The 21,598-nt window shown below is 41.1% G+C and overlaps 1 protein-coding gene and 1 long non-coding RNA gene across 2 annotated transcripts in view; one reads left to right on the top strand and one right to left on the bottom strand.

Annotated features, from left to right (window-relative positions):
• CCSER1 (coiled-coil serine rich protein 1) overlaps positions 1-21,598 on the bottom strand; it is an 852,922-nt gene that overhangs the window by 90,057 nt on the left and 741,267 nt on the right. The gene's annotated exons all lie outside the window — the stretch shown is intronic.
• LOC132710417 (uncharacterized) lies at positions 9,652-11,008 on the top strand. Its single transcript, XR_009621118.2, has 3 exons — positions 9,652-9,685; positions 9,980-10,077; positions 10,861-11,008. It is a non-coding gene; the product is annotated as an uncharacterized LOC132710417 (long non-coding RNA).

Raw genomic sequence — 21,598 nt, 5'->3', positions numbered from 1 at the left:
CTTCGTTGGTGGATCTCTCCAGCCCTGTCATCCGGGACTCTGTTTTTCGAGCCTCACAGAGTCACGATAACTATGGACGCCAGCCTTTATGGCTGGGGCGCTCACTTGGACTCAATCTTCGCTCAGGGGACTTGGTCCCCTCTAGAACGACAACACAGCATAAACTGGTTAGAGCTCCGGGTGGTGCGCCTAGCGTTAATACACTTTTCATCAATGATAACAAACAAACATGTACTCATATTGACAGACAATGTGACTACGAAGGCTCATCTCAATCGACAGGGGGGGACAAGGTCCAAAGATTTGATGGTGGAGACAGACCTATTGATGTCATGGGCAGAACAACATCTCCATTCCATACAGGCGGAGCATATTTCAGGCGAGTCAAATATCCAGGCAGACTATCTGAGCAGGAGTCGCCTAGATCCATCAGAGTGGCGTCTGAGCCCTCAATTGTTCCAGGACATAGCGGACAGGTTCGGTATGCCAGCAGTTGACCTTTTTGCAACGTCTCAAAATGCTCATCTGCCTCGGTATTTCACTCGGTTTCCGTCTCCAGGAGCGGAAGGACACGACGCCCTCAGGGCCAAGTGGCCAGTAGGTCTACTATATGCCTCCAATTCCAATCATTCCGGGGGTGATCAGGAAACTACTTCTGGAACACGCAGACCTTCTATTGGTGGCACCCTATTGGCCTCGGAGGGCGTGGTTCGCAGATCTTCAAGATCTTTCAGTAGAAAAGCCATGGCGGATTCCACTTAATTGTCGATGAGCCAAGGCACCATCCAACACCCGGATCCAGGTTGGCTCTGGTTGACCGTCTGGCGCTTGAAAGGATAATGTTGCGTAAGGACAATGTTCCTTCTGAAGTCATCGCTACTATCCAAGCTGCCAGGCGGCCATCTACAGTCCGCATTTACAACGCGTCCTGGAAGATTTTTGCTCAATGGGCTGCTTCTAACCTTGTGGACCCTACATCTGCTTCTGTATCAGACATTCTGCGTTTCCTTCAGTCTGGCTTTGACAAAGGATTGGCCCCGTCTACTTTACGCAGACAGGTGGCAGCTTTAGCCACTGTGTTGTCCGGGGAGAGTCACCAACAATTGTCCCATGATCGGAGAATTCGATCTTTTCTTCAAGGAGCTGCGAATCTTCGACCACCCGTCATCCACAGATATCCTACCTGGGATTTACATCGGGTGTTACAAGCTCTCACATTACCACCCTTTGAGCCTCTAGGTTCAACTTCATTACGTTATTTGTCGTTGAAAGTGGCCTTCCTCTTAGCAGTAACATTGGCTCGTAGAGTGTCAGAGATAGCAGCTTTTTCAATAAGACCTGATCTCTGTGTCTTCTTTCCTGACCGCGTAGTCCTTAGATTGGACCCTGCTTTTATGCCTAAGATAAATTCCATTTTTCATCGGTCTCAAGAGATCGTACTGCCCAATTTCTGTCCAGATCCACGTCACCCTCTTGAACGGACATGGCATACTTTGGACGTACGCAGGGCTCTGCGACATTACATTCGATGTACATCATCGTTTCGAAAAACTGAAGCCCTCTTGGTGTCATTTTTGCCTTCTTCTATGGGTCAGAAAGTTTCTTCTGCCACTGTGGGCAGATGGCTCAAGGCCTGTATATCCAAAGCATATGAGGTACAGGGGCACCTATTCCTGAGGGCATTGTGCCTCACTCCACTAGGAGTACAGCTACATCGGCTGCATGGGCTACACGAGCTTCAATTGATGAAATTTGCAGGGCGGCTACCTGGTCATCCATTTCATCATTTGTACGTCATTATCAATTAGACTCATTTGCTTCTGCTGAAGCCTCATTCGGCAGATGTGTATTACAATCAATAATTACCCCGACGGTTCAGGAGATGGCAGCGACTCCCTCCCAGTATTTGTAGCTTGGGCATGTTGCCCATTGTCTGAGCAACGAGTCAGGAAAATGGACATTGTCTTACCTGAATGTCCTTTTTATGCTCATTGCGAAGACAATCCAGCCCTCCCGTGCGCTAGCCATCCCCTGCCATAGGGGGTGTTTTTCTCTTTCATTCCTCTGCAGGTAATCGCATTATGTGATGAAGCCGTTCCAGTCTGAATACGTGGATACAACATTCATGAAAAAGACTGACAGGAGGAACCAGAGGGCGGGACTAGGACTGCAGAGGAAAAATGATAGGCACTCAGTACATCCAATCACGCTGCTAGATCCCATACTGTAGGATTGTCTTCGCAATGAGCATAAAAAGGACATTCAGGTAAGACAACGTCCATTTCTTTGTCTTTGCCCGAGCCCAACCAAGCTTCCATGGCTGTTACTGTGGAGATAAAGTACAGGAAGACTCCTATGTAAGCTGGTTTGAATACCCTGGTTAAAAAAAAAAAAAAGGCAAGATACAAAGATTAAAAGTAAATAAGAATAGAATAACAGAGTTGGAAGGGACCTTGGAGGTCTTCTAGTCCAGTGGTTCTCAAAGTGGGCAGTACCACCCCCTGGGGGGCAGTGGATTGACTTAGGGGGCAATAAAAGGCAAGGAGGGCGGCAGGGGGCTGCTAAGAGGCAAGGGGGGTGGCAGAGGAGTGCTGGAGGTGGGCCCCTCGCAGGGCGCAATTCTGCCTGTGGCTCTGTCGGCCGCCAGTCATCTGAGCACTTCTGGTTCCGGCCCGACTCACCCCATCACCTCCTACACCTGTGCGTACCGTACGCTGGCAGCCACGCTAAGCCTCGTCGGTGCTGCTCTGTTTTGCCTGGCTCAGCAAACTTTCCCTATGTTTTTAAATTAAAAAAGCAGGTTTCTACTACTCCCCCTCCCTGCAACTGTAACTCTTTTCAAATCAGATGTGAACACACACATATTGTATGTATTCTGATTTTCAGAGCAGAAATGGCTAGAATCTAGTCCAACCCCCTGCTTAGGCAGGAAACCCTACACCACTTCAGACAAATGGCTAGCCAATCTCTTCTTAAAAACTTCCAGTGTTGGAGCATTCACAGCTTCTGGAGGCAAATTGTTCCACTTATTAATTGTTCTAAATGTCAGGAAATTTCTCCTTAGTTCTAGGTTGCTTCTCTCCTTGATTAGTTTCCACCCATTGCTTCTTGTCCTACCCTCAGGTGCTTTGGAGAATAGTTTGACTCTCTCTTCTCCATGGCAGCCCCTGAGATATTGGAACACTGCTATCATGTCTCCCCTTCTTTTCATTTAAACTAGACATACCCAGTTCCTGCAACTGTTCTTCATATGTTTTAGCCTCCAGTCCCCTAATCATCTTTGTTGTTTAGGGGACTGGAGGCTAAAACATATAAAGAACAGTTGATAAATAAGAAATCAATTCTTCTCTAATTCAGTTCTAAATTGACTCTCAGAAAAATCACTCCACTGGTAATGCTTCCGTGATATTTACAGTTCTATTTTTCTCTGAAATGGTGTTTTTTTTTAAAGCCACAACGAACATATGGACACATGGCAGGCTTACATCTTTTAGTAAATGAACAAGCCAATTGATTTGTTATTGACCTAAGTTATGTTTGGGCATTCATGTGAAATTAGGTAGAGCTGAAAATTAAGAGGAAAAGGGGATCAGACATGCAATCCCTGTAAATGAACTAAGTTACTCTGTCCGGCCTTCACAACTTCAATCTGGAGTTCTGCAAGGTAACTGTACTTTAAATGCTCGTCCATGTTGTTGGTTGGTTAACCATGTCTGGAACTTTCTGCTAAGTTGCATTTATACAATGCAAGTATAACTCTCTTATTCCTTCCGGAATAAATTAAGATTAGAGAAAGAGTGGTAATGTTTCAACTGTACATGCCCCATTCTCTCCCTGGAGTGTTCTCCATATGCTCACATGACATGAATGTCTGAACAGAACTGTGTTTGCAAGAGAGATGAGAGACAATATTGCCTCTTTCTAAAAACACAAATTTTATGTATTCGCAATAAAATTGAATGAGTAGTTCCAAAAAGACACCCAAGACTTCAAGAGCTCATGTTTACACAATGTATTTTAGGTAGTTCTTTCCCAATATGTTTCAGAGTGGTTTATATAGTATGATCTGATTTTACCCTCACATCAGCCTTGAGGTAGATTAAGATGCCTCAGAAATGGTTCTTTTCTAGTTGAAAGTAAAGAAAGAAAGGCTTGGAGGATGAAAACCTTGTGTAATTGACAAGAATGTGGTTTTTCTTAGTTAAAATTAAAAGCCTTCTTAAGGATTAGAGAATAACACTGGTTCTTCTGCGGTCTATTGAAGCAGAAAGGTGTTTTGATTATATAATTGTCTCCAGGCAAAAGCAAATGTGGCCACACAAGGTAACATTGATAAGTCTCAGTTTGTTAGGTCAAAACATTGCACAAGCTTTATGAGGTAATTGACAATAAGCTTCATGATAAAGTAGGAATTTGTACTCAGAGCTAAATTATGCCTAATTTTGGTTGTATAGTTCTGACTTTGACTGAAAAGAAATATATAATTTCCTGTCCCTATACTTAAGCTCAGCATCTTATCCAGTTTATTATGCTTATTATTTTTTTCCTTTTTAGGGAGTTAGAAACATAAAATGGGAATTTGTTTACAGTTCTGAAAGGTCCTGAAAATGAAAGACATCACAGGTTTGTGAAACTAAGATATGTCTAATAAATCTTAATTGATTTATGGGACTATGTAGGATGTAAAAGGAAAGGAAGGGAAGGGAAGGGAAGGGAAGGGAAGGGAAGGGAAGGGAAGGGAAGGGAAGGGAAGGGAAGGGAGAATAAAGAAAGGAAAAGAAAGGCATAGGATACATATCTGAAACATTAGAATAATTTAATTGGAAACCTCATCAAATGTGATTGCAGATAATAAGGATATTAAACATCTGTAGAAATAGAAGCCAAATTTTTAATAATAAAGAAGAGAAATAACATATTTCATTTACCAATGCAACATCATTTCATTTCTATGTGAATGTTGTATTCGTCACATATAAATGAACTGGGAAAAAAGATATAATTTCCAGATAGACACAGTGAAACAAAGAAACCAGTTCTTGAAACAAACACAATAATTTCCTCAGACAGCAGAGTTAACAGATGGATAGGAAATCTCTTTTTGAGTAGCATAATGTATGGCACATTGACCTTTGTATGAAGAAAACTATCTGAAATTATACATATGTAAAGCATGATAAGAATGAAGAAGTAATGAGCAAAGAGTGCTAAACTTCTCAGCTAAGAGAGGAACCAAGGAACGTAATAGAGATAGTCCTCGTCTTATGACCACAACTGAGTCCAAAATTTCCATTGCTCAGCAAGAAAGTTGTTAAGTGAGTTGTGCTTCAGTTCATGATCTTCCTGCCACAATTGTTAAATGAATCACTGCAGTTGTTAAATTAGTAACATGGTTGTTAAGTGAATATGACTTCCCCCATTGACTTTGCTTGTCAGAAGGTTGCAAAAGATGATGACATGACTCCAACCGCTTGGCCAGTTGCCAAGTGTCTGAATTTTTATCACATGACCAGGGGAATGCTGCAATGGTCATAAGTGTGAAAAACTGTTTTTCAGTGCTATTTTAACTTTGATCGGCCACTAAACAAATGGTTGTAAGTCAAGGAGTATGTGTATAGCAATTATAGTAGCATTAACAGCAAATAATATTAAAAGTACAGTGGTATCTTGATGCTCACCTGCTTTGAAAATTATCAAATTTGGTACTCAATGCATTCTGATCCAAAAATTTTGTCCCGGTACACATTAGATATACAGCTAGAACTTGCCGGTGTCAACTCCCTTGTGACTCACTACATTGTTCAAAATTTGTTTGACATTCATCACATCTCCCGGAACCAATTAATGATGAGCGCCAAGGTAGCACTGTACTGTACTTTGTGGAGTGAAGTATGTATGAAGTTAAGTTAAATACATTTTGTTTGCCCTGTTGTTTCAGAAAGTTTAATAACTAAGCAGCAACCTTCTTCGGTTGTCTTTTGAGGGCTTATGGCCAGTTGTTGCTAAATACACTATTCTGATAGCAAGTATTTCCACATAGTGTTGTGGCCTGTCAGCCGCCATCTTCTCCAGCAGCCGAATCAGAGGAGGAGGAAGCGTGGGAGTCAGGTCAGCAGAAGGCAACCGGAGAGCTCCGAGGGGTAAGAGGGAATGGAGCTGGCAGAGAGAAAGAGACAGAGGCGGAGCCTGGGCCGTCCGTCAGCCCTCAGATGGAGAGTCAATAGCCTCCAGGTCTGGAGGTGGCTGATGAGGAAGAGGAGGAACAGCTGGGTCCAGTGCCTGACACACAGATGCTCAGAAGGCAGAGGAGAGGAGAGCAGTGGAAATCTGTGGGCCGATCCTTGGGAAGGAAGAGCCACCACTGCTAGCGAAGCCCCACCCTAGCTCTGGGGATAGAAGGCAGGGGGTGGAGATGAATAGATATGGCAGACAACTATTCATCTTCCGTCCAGATGGACTTGTTAGCCTGTGGTGAGAGAGAAACTTTTTGCTGGGGCTGCCAGAGCTCATAATAAAGGAATCTTTGAGTTAACTTCAGAGGGTTTGTCGTGTTTGGGGAGCTGGGTCAGAACACATACAGTAGGGATTTGGGATGGGGAAAGTAAATAAGGTTCAATAGAACTAATAAAATTGTTTTTGGGGGATCTGATCTGGGTCGATCACCGGTACCAGAAGTTTAGTCTTCCGAGCTTTTGGTCTCGTGCTTGAGCCCATCCTCAGCAAACTTCTCTCTCACCAGAATGTGTGTGAGAAAAACACATTGTGGTAGAGAGACATTCCCTGAGAAGGGGCTCCAGCACAAGTCCAGAACTCAGAAGACTAAATCTCTGGCCTGGTAACTGACCCAGATTGGATCTTGAAATATTATCCTGGGACATGTATATTTGCCTTCATTCATGAAAGTTGTTTTTCACATATCTGTTTTCTTTGTTTAAGTTCAGATATATGACTTCCTTACCTATATGCCATGGGATTCTAAATTTGGATTTCTCACATGTGTACAATTTCATCTCCAAGTTTTCCTGGCTGAAGATCATGTTATCAACTAAAATCTTATTAAAGGTCATACTAGCTGGAAATTATGGTTCCAGCTGTATAGAAAGTAGCAAATTAGGGAAGGATTGGGTGAAGATGTTTTTTCCCCCCCCTAACGATAAAAAGTAATACTGGGGAAAACAAAAACAACAACAAATCTCCTTCAAGAATAATTGTAGATGTTCTTTTGGTTACAATAACTATATGGTGAGTGGCATGTACTAAATTGTAATTCTTATTCTAATATTTAGTCTCCATTGTTTTATTGACAATGAGAAATTGAAATGGAACAATATAAAACTGGCTTCAATATAAATGGATATGAGGATCTTGAATACAATCAAGAAAATGCTGAATTTATATTAGAATGAAATGCTATGAAATATTATGTGTCAGTAGATGCTTTCTCTTTCCCTTTCCCTATATACATGGACTAGTAGATATATATATATATATATCAGTGTCCATATAGTATGCATGTGCATTATTTCATTGTAAATAATAAAAACAATGGCATTTACTAATCAATATTCCTAGTTGAGCCATGGTGGCACGGTGGTTAGAATGCAGTATTGCAGGCTAATTCTGCCAACTGCCAGCAATTCGATCCTCAATGGCTCAGGCCTTCCATCAGCCTTCCATCCTTCTGAGGTCAGTAAAATGAGGACCCAGATTGTTGGCTCTCTAAAGCACTTATATAAGGTTGTAAAACACTACGAAGTGATATATAAGTCTAAGTGCTATTAGTATTGCTGTCAATAATCCTAGTTAATTTTTTATGTTTTAATTATTTGTTATATATTTTAATAAATGTTGTAAAACTACCTGTTCTGCATATACTGTAAACAGCCCAGAGTCATTTAGGTGAGATGGGCAGGGTATAAATTTAATAAATAAATAAATACTTCTATAACACATATTTTGAAATTTGGTTGAAAATTATTGCTAACTTTACAGCAAATAAGTTTTTATTAACGAGAGCATTTTGTAGGTACATAGAGCTCTGCCTAACGTTCTCATCTTAACCAACGTAGAAAATGTTTTTGTGAACCATGACCCATGAAACAATGAAGAGTAGATTTACAAAATATAATTAAAACATACATAAAAGAACCATGATTAAAATTACAATGGTTTTTGGCAAAGCCATCATTTAATTATAAGGGAAAATGAAAGAAACAAATGCATCAGGATGCCCTAATCAATTATACTCATAAAACTGTCAGTAGACAATGACACTCAGCAAATACAGTAAATACAGCTTTGGTGCTTTTAGATAAACCCACAATTAAGCTTAAAAATTTAAAGCTAGTGGAAGAAATATGATTGCAGCTGATGATCAGCACATAGGTTGTGTTAAGTTCAATGTACATGAATTGCTGTTAATATGAAATTGCTATGGGGAGTTTCTATGAAGCGGAAAAACAAAGCAAATGTTTCTTTCAATGTCTTTTATTGAGGTGTTAATTCTAAGGCAGGGGTGTCAAACTCGATTTCATTGAGGGCCGCATCAGGGTTGTGTTTGATCTTGAGGGGGCCGGCAGGATGTGTGGCCAGAGTGGGCATGACCAGCTCAACATCACTTGTGTTGGGGGTGCCTGTGGTGGCCCATGTGCTCTACCAGTGAAAACAGGCTCCCAAGCTCCATTTTTGGCTGCGATGGCCTCCTGCAACCCTCTGCCAGTGAAAACAGAGCTCGGGAGAGCCACACGCAGACCTCATGAGCTCCACTTTTGGCTGCGATGGCCTCCTGCAACCCTCTGCCAGTGAAAACAGAGCTCGGGAGAGCCACACGCAGACCTCATGAGCTCCACTTTTGGCTGCGATGGCCTCCTGCAACCCTCTGCCAGAGAAAATGGAGCTTGGGAGGACCAATCGTGCCTTTGAGCGTATGCACTAAAATAAGCCCCCCCCCCAAATAAGCCCTCTCTGAAAATATTAAACACATGCACAGCTGGTCCACGCCATTTCCACTGGTTTCTCCACACGCCCCAAAATAATAAAACCTCCCCTGAAAATAAGGCCAAGTGCTTATTTCGGGGTTCAAAAAAATACAAGTCAGGGTCTTATTTTCGGGGAAACATGGTATGTATCATCCAAGATCAGGCCTGTTGTGGCTCCGTTACCTGAGCCTGTGTTATCGGCAGGAGAGGACTCCGAGAGTGAAGGAGAGGAGTTGGCAAGGCCTCCCTCTCCAGGACCCTACTCTCTGGCAATGCCTTCGGTGTCCTCGAAAGTCAAGAGATAGGCCTGGGGCCAAGCACGTCCACGCAGCCACAGGTGGACAGTAATGAGGAAGATGAGTCTTGGCTGGACCCTCGGCAGCGTCGCAGAGATAAGCGCGCGCAGCAGAAGAAGACGCGTGCCAGGGATTAGACTGAGTCACTGGACCCCCCCCCCCACAGGGTATAAAAGAGGGTGTGGTGGCCGGTTCAGCTCTCTGACAAGCAAAAAATGGATATCGGACGACCTTCTTTGTATTTACTGGACTTTGTTGATTATTGTGTATTGGCTTTGTTCCCAGACGAAGGGAGAAACTCCCCCCTCGTGAGTAAAGAATACCTGGCAGCCAGCCACTGGGCTGCTGCCAATTCTGATACCGGATAAACTGTTGTCAGTTGAGTTCTTTAACTGTTGCCTGTCTGTGGGGGTGCGTGTGTGAGATGGGGACAGAACAAGACCTTCCTATTTATCCAAAGAAAGAATAAATTTTATTCTATATCTTCTCATGGATTATAGCACTTATAGTATAAGAATTACAGTAGATTTGTATTTAGAAAAACCTGGACTTTTTCTTTTAATCAGTCCTTTTCCTGTTACTTAGTAATGTGCTACTATTCTATGTCTATGTTGCAACTTGTTGACCGTTCCTTAATATTTGTGTTTGTCTTCTATGTACATTAACAGACATTTTCCTTATAACATTCTGCTTTAATATTTTCAGTAATATACCAAGCCGTAGCCAGAGTATGACAATTTTATGAAATTCAGAGTATTAACTTGATCAAAGACTGAAGGAATTTTGCTCAAAGACAATCTCAGGTAAGAGTTTCAGAGTCCCATCTGTTTTAAAAGGCTGAGCTGCATGCATTGATACAACCACCTGACACCACAATATACATTCTTATTGAGTCCAAGAAAATGGATGTCAACAAAATTTGCCACCTACTGAATGTGGCTAGGTTTGAAATCTAGCACAAGAGAATCCAACTGTAATCAGAAATAAAACCATCCCTACTTTTTACAGAATTGCCGGAACAATTAATGTTGTTTCCATGACAATGTAATATTGAAACATAAAGAGGAAAGATGGCAAAAGTAGCTTTGAAAATATCTTGGAATACTGTAGCAAAGACATTTTAAAGAAAGGGATAAAATATTGTGATTTACCCTGTATATGGGCCTTGAAAACATGGGGCTTGAAATGTTGATTGAATTCTACTAGCTACTAGCTACTGGCAAAATCTAAATGATAACAACTTATTTATCTATTGAGGCTAGATAAAATATCCTGAAAGGTGGAATGGAAATGATAAAATGATGCTATGACCACGTGTGAACCAACATGATCTTTATAGAGGTGCTTGTGAATTTTGTTTGAAATGCTTTTGAAAGTGAAATGACAACACTCTTCAACGAATGTGTGAAACTGAATGCAATTTTCCACCTGACTGCAATTTCCCAAATTTTGTATTGCAGCTTAGCTATTAAAATTCATATTGAAATACAATATGCACATTATAATAACATGCATATATAAAATGCATTATTATGCCAGTTTGTAACAAAACCGCACATTAATTTTCTTGCTATTTTTTTTTAAAGGAACAAGACAAAATGGGCACGAAGATGTGAGGCAACCTGGAGATAGAATGATCCGTCTACCCTAAGTAGTAACTCATAAGACCATTCCAGAAGTGGATGAATCATCAGAGGATTTTATCTTTGTGGGCTTAAGCATTAAAAGAAATAAAAGAAATCATGAAAATAGTTTTCTTGACATTCACCCATAGGGATCTCTCATTCATGGGAATCACAACATTGGAAAACTCAGGGCTGATCCCTCCTTTTATTCCAAAACAATATAAATTCATTTAGAATCATCATCATCAATCATCCAGTTGACATTTCTAAAGGTTTCACTCTTTCTTCCCAATTTGTTTCCCACAAAACAACTGACAAAACCAAGTTTTATAATATGCCCAGGCTTAAACAAAGAATGTACCATATTAAAACTATATTGATTGTTAGCTGAAACAACATTAGTGCACTATAAAATACAAGATCCAATCAAACCTCACTTGTTCATCTAATTGAATTGTGCTGAACTCAGAACTGAGTCAAAACAGACAACCAATACTTACGAGCCAGTTGTTAGCAGAGCACAAAACAAGAACGACCTCCAGCCAAACCTTTTCATAGGAGTCTCTTTTTCTACTTTTGAAAAACTGTTTTCTAGCACCAACTATAATATATCTAACTATATTGATATAGTTTCAGGTACTATATAGTACCTGAAAAAGATTTGCATGTGGAATTTAAATGAGAAAAAAAAAAGATTTCCATGATTGCAGTTGTTAAAACTTCCCCACACAAATTAATTATCGCTATATTATATACATCATGGCATACTGCTCTCTCAATTCCTGGCAAATAGATGGGGAGGAAATGGAGATAGTGACAGATTTTATTTTCCTGGGCTCCAAAATCACCGCAGATGGGGATTGCAACCAAGAAATTAAAAGATGCTTGCTTGCTCCTGGGGAGGAAAGCTATGGCAAATCTAGACAGCATTCTAAAGAGCAGAGATATCACCCTGCCAACAAAAGTGTGTATAGTCAAGGCTATGGTTTTCTCAGTTGCAATGTATGGCTGTGAAAGTTGGACCATAAGAAAGGCTGAGCACCAAAAAATTGAGGTCTTTGAACCAGGTGTGAAATCCAGCAGGTTCTGACAGGTTCTGGAGAACCGGTAGTGGAAATTTTGAGCAGTTTGGAGAACCGGTAGTAGAAATTTTGAGTAGTTCAGAGAACCGGCAAATACCACCTCTGGCTGGCCCCAGAGTGGAGAGGGAATGGAGATTTTGCAGTATCCTTCCCATGCCATGCCCACCAAGCCCACAGAACCAGTAGTAAAAAAAAATTGGATTTCACCACTGCTTTGAACAATGGTGCTGGAGAAGACTCCTGCGAGCCCCTTGGACGGCAAGGCAATCAAACCAGTCAGTCCTAGAGGAGATCAACCCTGACTGCTCTTTAGAAGGCCAGATCCTGAAGATGAAACTCAAATATTTTGGCCACCTAATGAGAAGGAAGGACTCACTAGAGAAGAGCCTAATGCTGGGAACGATTGAGGGCAAAAGAAGAAGGGGACGGCAGAGAATGAGGTGGCTGGATGGAATCACTGAAGCAGTAGGCGTGAGCTTAAATGGACTCCAGAGGATGGTAGAGGACAGGAAGGCCAGGAGGAACATTGTCCATGGGGTTACGATGGGTCAGAGATGACTTTGCAACTAACTACAACAAATATATATGTGGGTGTTTTCTCACCCAAAAAAGGCCATCTCTGTTTGTTCATTATGCAAGATAAACCTATGTAAGGAGAATTCCCCTGCATTTAATGGATTTATTCCTTAATAAATATGATTGAAACTGGCAGCCTGTTAAATATATTTACTCTACAATTAACAGGAAAGACTGAAGTGGTACTAAAACAAACAATAAAGCAAAAGGTCAAAAGGTATACTGGACGTGATAGTAATTCACCAAGGACTTGTACTAATAGGAGCAATCCTTAGTAAAATGAAATTGCAAAGAAAATAACGCTGAAGAAAGGAAAAAACCTAGAGAAATAGTAAGGAAAATAGATATCTTTTGGAGTATGATTAAGAGGTCCTTTGAATAATTAGTAGCTATACAACTTTCTCATAGTTTAGGCAATTGTATTTGCCTTTAATTGGCAAGAAGTTGTGTCCTATTAATTTGCTGAGCATCCTTCAGGTAAATTATCCCATTCCACTGAATGAGAGTGCCCTACTTTTAATATAATGTGAACAGGAAGTAGCCTGGAGTACCCATTTTTACAAAGTTAAAGTGGCCCTTAACGTAATCAATAAAGATATGCTTTTACCTGCCCCAAATACGATTTCATTTGAAATCCTACATTTCAAATGTTTGTAAAGTCATTTGTAGGGACGTGGTGGCTCAGTGACTAAGAGGCTGAGCTAGTCGATCGAAAAGTCGGCAATTCAGTGGTTCGAATCCCTAGTGCCGCGTAATGGGGTGAGCTCACCTTCTGTCAACCTAGCAGTTCGAAAGCACGTAAAAAATGCAAGTAGAAAAATGGGGACCACCTTTGGTGGGAAGGTAACAGCGTTCCGTGCGCCTTTGGCATTGAGTCATGCCGGCTACATGACCATGGAGACGTCTTTGGACAGCGCTGGCTCTTCGGCTTTGAAACGGAGATGAGCACCGCCCCCTAGAGTCGGGAACGACTAGTACATATGTGCGAGGGGAACCTTTACCTTTTAAAGTCATTTGTGGTGAAACAGTGTTTTGAATCCTATTCATCTCATCTCTATTGCAAGCAACTAGTTCATGTAACTGGAGAATTGTTATTTTCCCCTTTAGGAATATAATATAATTGAAAATAGTGTTTGCATAACCAGTAAAGGGAGGGTACTGCTCTTTATCTCTCCTTAATGGGGTTTCCTATGGCTCTCTATCCATGGCCATGAAAGGTTCAACATTCCTACATTTAACAGTTCTTGCTAAGGAAGCTATATTCCTTTACTACCAAAGTAGGTATTTACGAGACCACCTTCTGCCACCAATAGCCTCCCACCGGCCAGTACGCTCGCACAGAGTGGGCCTCCTCAGGGTGCCGTCCGCCAGACAATGTCGGCTGGCGACCCCCAGGGGGAGAGCCTTCTCTGTGACGGCGCCCACCCTCTGGAACAACCTTCCCCCAGAGTTACGTATAATAACAGACCTCCGGATTTTTCGTCGGGCCCTGAAAACCTATTTATTTCAACAAGCTGGGCTGGCCTGAGTTAAATTTTAAATTGATTTTAAATTGGGTTATCTTAATTTCGGCCAAAATATTTAATTATTTTAATACTGTTCTTAAATTTTGTATGCTTTGTTTTTATCTTGGCTGTGCACCGCCCTGAGTCCTATTGGAGAAGGGCGGTATAGAAATTTAATTAATAAATAATAAATAAATAAATAATAAATAAATAAAGCATGGTACAAATGGAAAATAATGAAAGGCAACAATTTCCATGCTTGCAGTCTGGCTTCCTATTCATCTACTGTACGCTGTGTGAAAGCCATAGCTAAACAGAACTTGAAGTAAATAAAATGGGTTAAAGAAGGTATTTGTTGTTGTAAAGTCGACAAGATCACCCAAGGGGCCGGTCAGGCTGAGTTTTTGCTTCCTTTATTACCCTAGCAGATGGAGTGACAAATGTGTGACATATGGCAAAACCTATCTTTAACGCCAGTTTGTTTAAACAGATTGTCATTTTGACCACTGCTTAGAAAGGCAATTGAAAACCACAGGCGCCGCAGCCTTTACATAATGAATATTTAAAATACGCAAACGTGGAGCCTTTCAATGTATTGTCAAAAATTACTTTTGAACTGATTATGTATTCGTTCCTCTTTCTTTTCCTCCTTTCTGCTTCACCATGCGGTCCTTTTCTTTCTTTTTTTCTTTCTTTTTTTTCTTTTTTCTTACTTTTATTAAATTATAAACAGAAATATGAAGACAATACAAAGACAAACGAAATCCCACCACCTACATACCCACACAACATTCTACATATATGTTTTAGTCATCAACAAAGTATATATTATATTACTTTATGAATTAATAAAAAAGTAGTAAACTCTTGGTTCAAGTATTTTACATTAAAAATAATCTTGCATCTTCCCTGTATTCGTCTCCCATTTTTTAATCTTTCACCCTATTTTCTGTCATCTACATTTGTACTGATTTTCCTTTCCAGCCATTGGTACCATCGGTGCCACACAAGATAGTATTCACTTTCTTCCTTATCCTGGAGTTCCAGTGTCAGTCTATCCATTTCGGCACATTCTGTTATCTTGGAGATTATTTTATCTTTGATTGGGAGTTGATCTGATTTCCAATTTTGAGCGAACAGTAATTGTGCTGCTGTCAGAATATGTATAATGAGGTGTTTTGTCTCTTTGGTGTATTATGCTGTTATCATGCCAAATCACCATGAGGTCCTTTTCAGGTAGCTTCAAAACATAACTTGCAGTCCTCAAATCGTGAGTGCAGTAATGCTCCAATGGCTGCTACCACTGTTTAACTTTTAGCAGGGCAGAAGTTATTCAATATATCAGGGAACGCCTTATTAACCAGATTAAATCAAATTGTTTTCAATCAAATGAAACGTGACATGATGTTTTGAGTCTCCTCCCAACATGCCATTCAAAAGCCAACTGCAGCCTGCAATCTAGAAGCAGATATTTTAAAACAACACTTTGGTACCTGATTAATTCAAAACTCAAGCTGGAACTCTGAATGATCAAATGGTCAATCCCCACTTTACAGTCATTTTTGACAGTTGTTAAGTGAATCAGAGCAATGGTTAAGTTAGTAACACGGTTGCTAAGTGAAACTGGCTTCCGCATTGACTTTGCTTGTCAGAAGGTCACAAAAGGTGATCAGATGAATCTGGGACATAGCTGTTGTGGCTCCCTTGCCTGAGCCTGGGCTATCGACAGATGCAGACTCTGAGAGTGAGGGGGAGGAGTTGGCAAGGCCTCCCTCTCCAGGACCCTCCTCTCTGGCAATGCCTCCGGAGGACACCGAAGGCCAAACGATAGGCTCAGAGCCAAGCACGTCCCCGCAGCCACAGGTGGACAGCGACGAGAAAGATAAGTGCTGGCTGGACCCCTGCCAGAGGCGCAGGGAGAAGTGTGCGCAGCAGAGGGGAAGGCGTGCCAGAGATTAGCTGAGTCACTGGACCACACCCCACAGGCTATAAAAGGGAGTGTGGTGGCCATTCGGACTCTGTGACGGACAAAGTTAATCTCTGGCGAGGCACTTTGCACCTTCGGACACAACACCTATTTGCTGTGGATTTAATTACAAACTGGACTATTCAAACTGTGTGTATTTTTGTCTGTGTTATCGGAGTAAAAGTGCTTGGCAGGCAGCCATGGAGTTGCTGCCAAGTTCCTTATCACTGACATTGAGTGTTTGAAGAGTTTATTTAACCCTCGGCTGGCTGGTTGGGTGTGTGCGTGGTACGGGGACAGAACAATAGCAAGCGTCATAAATATGAGTCAGCTGCCAAGCAGTTGACTCATATTTGATCATGTGACCATGGGATCATGTGACCATGGGGAGGCCACAACAGTAATAAATATGAAAAATGTTCATAGGTCACTTTTTTTAGTGCCGTTGTAACTTCAAAGAGTCAGTAAAGAAAAGTTTGTAAGTCAAGGTCTACCTATATTTCTGTCCTATTTTATATTAGACCTATCCTCATTTATCTTTGCAGTCCTGGGGATACCTGGAATTTACTGAGTAACTGCCCTGCCTTGACATGGATAAAGCATGCAGCTGCTTAAATATTTGGAAAATCTGTCTCTATAAACAACCATAATGGGCTCAGAAGCTCTGAGAAGAAATGCATAATTACTGTGTAATACAATGGAAATTTAGGTGGGCAGGCTAAAGCTATTCATTTAATCATTTTTTGTCTTGCAATCTTGGATTGGCCTCTCTGATTATTTTCCCTAGTCTCATTTGCAACTTCCTCACTCATACCTTACAGAGTTCTGTAGAGACAAAAGAGTATGGAGGCTGACCTCACAGGGAACAGCTGGAGGATTGCTTTCTTTTCTCCCACTCATAATAAACGCTACTTGCCACTTCTAGGTGTCTAAGAGTCTGTGCATAGGGGGGAAATCATCATTTTGCAAAGCACTTTAATATATGGCAACAACAGGTTGCATTAATTCTTCCGACACAAAACTAACAAATGCAGGAAATCAACTCCTCCTTCCCCTCCATTGCCTACTGTGAAAAGAGCTGCTGTTTTTCTTTCTTTTTTTAATTTTATCAACCTACTAGCCAGACCCCCCCCTCTTCCCCCCCAAAAATCCTGCAAGCTTACAAAAATAAACCAAAAACCAAATAAATAAATAAATAAATAAATTTCCCCTTGGGAATACAGATTTATTACTGCATACGTAATTGAGAAGAATGCAGAGCAATATAGAATCATCAACATTTAACATTTTTTCCCCAAAAAATGGCTTTGGTGCTGATGGAGTCAATTTATCAGAAAGAAAATATTGATTGATTGATTATGTATGTATGTATGTATTTAGTCAAGCATGTATAAGATAACAGATATAAGTATAAACACGATTATGAATACATGAGATGGATACGAATAAAAGGGATCATTAGGACAAGGCACGCTGGTATGCTTATGCATGCCCCTTACAGACCTCTTAGGAATGGGGTGAGGTCGACAGTAGATAGTCTAAGGTTAAAGTTTTGGGGGTTTGGGGATGAAATCACAGAGTCAGGTAGTGCATTCCAGGCATTGACTACTCTGTTACTGAAGTCTTATTTTCGGCAATCGAGTTTGGAGCAGTTTACCTTAAGTTTGTATTTATTGTGTGCTCGTGTATTGTTGCGGGTAAAGCTGAAGTAGTCATTGACAGGTAGGACATTGTAGCAGATAATTTTGTGTACTACGTTCAGGTCAAACCAAAGGCAGCATAGTTCTAAATTGTCTAAGCCCAAAATTTGAAGCTTGGTGGCATAAGGTATTCTGTTGTGAGCAGAGGAGTGGAGGACTCTTCTCGTGAAATATCTCTGGACTCACTCAATTGTATTAATGTCTGATATGCAGTGTAGGTTCCAGATGAAAATTGGTCTCATTTTGCAAAGGTTTTGTATGCCCTAGTTTGCAGTACAAACTAAACTTTATCTAACTAATAAACATTGTCTAAATTTGACTAAGGTCAGAGCCAAAAAACAAAACAAAAAGAAAACATCACGGAAATATATTTGCTGTATCCTCATTGTCAATTTCTTTTTTGACTCGGTAATGTAGCTGGTGCTACCCTTACTTTTTAATGCAGGGCTAGGTAAGGACAGCTTCTGATAAATTCTTCTATTTTTGTTTCACTGCTCTATGGCCATCGCCAGCTGGTAAGAGGGAAAAAAGATATCTTCAAGGTGTCATTACCTGTCAGTCAAAGTACTTTTGAATATAGGTCTAACACTCTTATTAAAAGCCATTAAATGCTCCAAAATAGTCCAGGCAAGAAGTCATTGGCATGGAGGACAGAAATTGGAAAAGTAAGAAGAAGCAAACTCCATTCTCAATTAATGCTGCAATAGGAGGGCAATGCTGATATGAAGCATCCATGTTTGGAAGCACCTGAAAGCAGGGGTAGGTTTCTGGGGGTTTGGTAGGGTTCAGGCGATCCTCTAGCCAAGGATCGCCGGGGTTCAGCAAACCCCCAAATGCCACCTCTGGCTGGCCACACCCAGCCCTTCCAGCTCCACCCACCTGCCCCTCCCAGGAGTCTCCACGCGGCCCGTTCATCATTCCAGCTAAGTGTAGGGACCAACGGAGGGTCTGGGAGGGGAAAAAACGGGCTACTGGATGTTCCGGAAGTCTGGAAACGGGCGTTTCCAGCCTCCGGAGGACCTCTGGAGCCCGGGGGAAGCTGTTTTTGCCATGCCAGAGGCTCGAGGAAAGCCTCCAGAGCCTGGGGAGGGTGAAAAATACCCCCCCCGCCATGGTGCAGGTAGCCAACTAGGCCATGCACGTCATGGCCATTCCCACCCAGCAACGGGGCAGCGAACCCGTTGCTAAAGGATCTGAAGCCACCCCTGCCTGGAAGTATAGGTGGCCCTCAACATACAACCACAATTGAGCCCAAAATTTCTGTCAGTGAGGCAGTTGTTAAGTGAGTTTTGCCCCAATTTATTACCTTTCTGGCCACCGTTGTTAAGTGAATCACTGCATTTGTTAAATTGGTAACACAGTTGTTAAATGAATCTGGCTTCCCCGTTGATTTTGCTTGCCAAAAGGGCACAAAAGGTGAGTCCAGGACACGGCCAGCATCATAAATGTGAACCAGTTGACTAGCATCTGAATTTTGATCATGTGATCATGGGGATGCTGCAACGGTCATAAATGTGAAAAGTGGTCATAAGTCACTTTTTTCAGTGCTGTTGTAACTTTGAACAGTCACTAAAAGAATGGTTGTAAGTTGAGGACTACCTGTATTTATCGTATAGGCCAGGGGTGTCAAATACGATTTCATTGAGGGCCACATCAGGGTTGTGTTTGACCTCAGGAGGCAGGCAGGGCTTGGCCATGGTGGGCGTGGCCAGCTCAACATCACTCATGTCAGGTGCCTGTGGTAGTATGAGCACTCTACCAGCAAAAACAGGCTCCTTAGCTCTGTTTTTAGCTGTGATGGTCTCCTGCAACCCTCTGCCAGCAAAAACAGAGCTCGGGAGTATTTCACACGGGGCCTTCACAAGCTGCATTTTTGCTGACAGAGGCACAACGGGCCAGCCTTTCACTGTTTCCAGGGTGGGTCAGATCTAAGCACCCCATGGGTCAGACCTCATGTGGGCCTTGAGTTTGACACCCCGGCCAGTGGTGGGATTCAGCCGGTCCTCTCCAGATCACGTGAACCGGTAGCGGTGACTGTAGGAGGTTCCGCCCGCCCGCCCGGACATGATGCGCGACTACTGCACATGCTCACATTTGTGAACCGGTAGGGAAGGTAAATGAATCCCACACCCTGGCATAGGAAGACCTATTAAAATAATAAAAACAGAAAAAAAACAAAAAACAAAAAACCAGGGCTACATGAAATCCAGAATCAAAAGCAGTAGAAAACCCACAGTGCATCATGAGGGAACCCAACAGGAGCTTGACATATTCTGACTATGTCCATGAACTATTGATGAAGCATGCTGGGTTATATATCCATAACAAAAACTACCAAAAATGAGTGAAAATACAAGAAGAATGAAAGAGGACTTTAATCTGCCTCAGTTACTGGTTGAAAACAAAGTCATCATAAAATGCCATTAAAACAATAGCTATCAGGCCATATTTACGCCACAGTAAAAGATAAGATTTCCTAAATTTATTCTTCTTTTTATAGTTTCCCAACATTTTCATGGCTGACAATACTTGTCTCCTGTGGGATTAATTTTAAAAAGATTTTGGATATTTTTTTTCAATTTCAACACACCCTCCCCCTTCAAATTTCCCAAACTTTTGGTTAATTGGGGATTCCATCCAAAGATGAATATACGTGCCAATTTGTTTTATACCCTTGCCAACAACATCTAAAAATATTGTGATTAATGTAATGCAATTCTAATGCAGTATTATGCCATCAATTAATTATTTTTATTGCCCTTTCTGTATGAATCACTGAAATGGATTTAAAGAGGATTCTGAGCCAGAAAGAATTTTGCTGAGATTCATTAACTTCAAAACCTAAATCCTGTCCCCAAAGTTTTTAAAGATTTTCCAACCTGTTATAGCCAATATAAAAATATCATAGGACATCAATGAGATTCCTTTACTATCAAAAGAACCATATGAACTATTCCTCAAATGTTTTTAATGAATTAAGAGCTGCTGTCTTCTCCCGCCTCAAAATATTCTCCTGGGTGCCTCTGTTTTAAACATTAGACAGAGGACCTCTGAACTCGGAACTTCTAGATGGAGATTTGTCTGGCACCAATATTCACTGTTTGCAAGGATGAAAATGCATTTGTTCCCTAATTAATAAAGCAAATATTGTAGGTTTAATTTATTTTTATGACTAGATAGATTGTATCATTAGTTGATCTTGTCTGAACTCAAAGTGATAAGCATTCAAAATATTAAAAGTTGTCTTGAATAGAATAGAATAGAATAGAATAGAATAGAATAGAATAGAATAGAATAGAATAGAATAGAATAGAATAGAATAGAATAGAATAGAATAGAATAACAGTTGGAAGGGACCTTGGAGGTCTTCTAGTCCAACCCCCTGCTTAGGCAGGAAACCCTATACCATTTCAGACAAATGGTTGTCCAAACTCTTCTTAAAAACTTCCAGTGTTGGATCATTCACAACTTCTGGAAGCAAGTTGTTCCATGATTAATTGTTTTAACTGAATCTCGAATATTGTCTTGTAATATTACATGTCTTGTAATATTCCAGGTTTTGCACTTTTATATACAAATATTTTGAATGCAGTGAAACTTGTGTTGCAACAGTATGATGCTATGTTTGACATTTGTCCTCCTCAAATCTGCACCCCATGTCTCTAATTAAATCTGGTTAGAATTTGGAACTATAGAGATCATCCAGAAATATTAAGGCAGAAGGCTTATAAATAACAACAATAACAGAAGACAAACTAGTTCTGTGCTATGGCTAAGACATTACTTGGATCTATATCTGTTCATAAAATTCCATCCTGCTTTGGACATCTTACCATCCCGTTACCATCACAGTATTGTGCAATTGTCAAC

Source organism: Pantherophis guttatus, chromosome 8 (assembly GCF_059756535.1).
Source record: "Pantherophis guttatus breed Tessera chromosome 8, ASM5975653v1, whole genome shotgun sequence".
In the NCBI taxonomy this organism is placed as follows: Eukaryota; Metazoa; Chordata; class Lepidosauria; order Squamata; family Colubridae; genus Pantherophis; species Pantherophis guttatus.
The sequence above is the reverse complement of the archived record's forward strand: the minus strand, read 5'-3'. Positions and strand labels throughout refer to the sequence as shown.